The 2,639-nt window shown below is 28.9% G+C and overlaps 1 protein-coding gene across 3 annotated transcripts in view; it reads right to left on the bottom strand.

Annotated features, from left to right (window-relative positions):
- Positions 1-2,639, bottom strand: part of LOC111686924 (cyclin-dependent kinase 14) — a 273,114-nt gene that overhangs the window by 155,225 nt on the left and 115,250 nt on the right. The window lies entirely within an intron of this gene.

Below are 2,639 nucleotides of genomic sequence, written 5' to 3'. Positions count from 1 at the left end.
TTTTTACGAATTTTTGAAAAAACCTAAAATTTTGCCAAAAAATCTGAAATTTTCAAGTGGCTCCAACGGGTATTTAGAGAAGACATGAATCGGGGTAGCGAAAAAGTGAAAGTAGCCCAGGACTAGTTCTTTCCAAAAACATATAGTTTATATGCAAATCCAGCTCTGGATAATTTTAACGAATTTTTGAAAAAACCTTAAATTTTGCCAAAAAATCTGAAATTTTCAAGTGGCTCCAACGGGTATTTAGAGAAGACATGAATCGGGGTAGCGAAAAACTGGAAGTAGCCCAGGACTAGTTCTTTCCAAAAATATATAGTTTATATGCAATTCCAGCTCTGGATAATTTTTACGAACTTTTGAAAAAACCTAAAATTTTGCCAAAAAATCTGAAATTTTCAAGTGGCTCCAACGGGTATTTAGAGAAGACATGAATCGGGGTAGCGAAAAACTGGAAGTAGCCCAGGACTAATTCTTTCCAAAAACGTATAGTTTATATGCAATTCCAGCTCTGGATAATTTTTACGAATTTTTGAAAAAACCTAAAATTTTGCCAAAAAATCAGAAATTTTCAAGTGGCTCCAACGGCTATTTAGAGAAGACATAAATCGGGGTAGCGAAAAACTGGAAGTAGCCCAGGACTAGTTCTTTCCAAAAACATATAGTTTATATGCATTTCCAGCTCTGGATAATTTTTACGAATTTTTGAAAAAGCATTAAATTATACCAAAAAATCAGAAATTTTCAAGTGGCTGCAGCGAGTATTTGGAGAAGAAATAAATCGGAATACCAACAGAGCGGAAGTAAACCAGGACCTGTCTTTTCCAAAAATATATAGCTTAAATGCAATTCCAGCTCTGGGTAAATTTTTTTTAAACATTAAGTTTTACAAAAATTGGAGTAATTTAAATATGTGCATAAGTAGGTAAATTATTTTCTCGTGAAAGATTGAATTCCAGGCAGTAAAAAACTGTAAAAACTTCACTACATCTACGAATACAATAAATGTAATTTTAAAAACTATACAATAGTCATTTGGAGTGGGCTTGGATTGCTGAAAAATCTCAACATTCTCAACATTTTTGCTTTTTTCGGCTTTTTTAGATTTATTGTGAAATATTTTGTTTTTTAATACATTTTCTAATATTCACATTCACAGCATTTGTGAAACCTTTAAATTTTAAAAATGTTTTTATTTTTAGGAAATTCGACTGACTTTCTAGATAAAGGGTCTAAGAAAATTGAAAATCAAAGATTTCACTATTTTTTAATTAGTTTAGGGTTTTTGAGATATATTTTCCAATTATCACAACAAATTGTAAAATATTACCTGTAAATGGTTATCGTGAAAGTTCAGTGCACTTTAACGTTCAAGTAGAGTCGAAGCGACTCCGTTTTAACTTTATTATTACCTGCAAAATTATGTCCTTCAAGAATTTACATAAATCATATATAATAAACGCGAAAAATGCAAAAACATTTTTAATTTGTGTAAAATTTACACAATATTTTGTTACCTGTGTCACTCTCATCATAAATTCTTAAATATTATGAATTACCGCGATATTTGTACCTATCCTGATATAAATTAATTCACAGTATTTGAAGTTAAACATAACCTTTTTGGTTTAATCAATTTAATTTTTTGTTTGATTGTCGGTATATAAGCAATTATCAAAGTTTTTAAAATTTTATTTTTTCCACACTTTGGATCCGCTCCTGAAATAAAATGTACCTAGCATCAAAAAGCATCGCTCTATAAATATTTAATTCATTCAAACTATAATTTTTTAATTGCATTCCCATATAAATCAAGCTCGCAATATTCAGATATTAATTGTTTTTTTATTTTACTAATTCGATATTTTTCAAAAACTATAGACAACAAGTTAAAACATTACTGAAATGAAATTTCTTAAATTTTTTTAAATAAATCTTATGTGCTAAATTTGAATAATTTTTACAATTATGTGCAATTTTTTTCATATATTACACATATAAATACTACAATTTTACGGATTTTTTTAAATAATTAAGTGAAACCCTCTATAACTTTTGCTCCCCTCGATCAAAATGATTTACGCTAACGGATTCATCACGTATTAGAGTCAGTTTATATTCACACAAAATATTTTAAATGTGCCATCAAGAAATTTTTCTATTTTTTAACTCTAAAATTAAAAATGTTTGCCAATTGCTCATATATGGCCTCATAATAGTTAGGAAAGCGAAGTTCTTCTCCTAGGTAACTCCTAAGTCCTACGTATCGTTTGGCAAATAAAGTTGTCAAGATTGGTTGACAGATTCGCCATATAAAGAAGCATATATACTAACAATTTTATGGTAGTAAATGGGTAAAGAAGTTAAAACTTTAAAATCAAATGCTATTTCTTTGGGAAATGTTAAATATAGTTCTTCAAGAATATATCAAATACCCAGGAAGTACATGCAGCATTATTTGTTTGCTAGTCAAATGTTCTACCCACTGCTCCTGTGCTTAGATTTTCTATTGTTCTTCAAATAATGGTTTCAACATTCACCTGCAAATTTATTTTGTTATCTTATTTGTAAAACACAATTGTTTCACGCAATCGGTTAAAATATGAAAACTAAGTAACAAATCGAAAATAAAGCACATA

Source organism: Lucilia cuprina, chromosome 5 (assembly GCF_022045245.1).
Source record: "Lucilia cuprina isolate Lc7/37 chromosome 5, ASM2204524v1, whole genome shotgun sequence".
NCBI lineage: Eukaryota > Metazoa > Arthropoda > Insecta > Diptera > Calliphoridae > Lucilia > Lucilia cuprina.
Note: the sequence above shows the minus strand (reverse complement) of the source record. Positions and strands in the feature narration are given on the sequence as shown.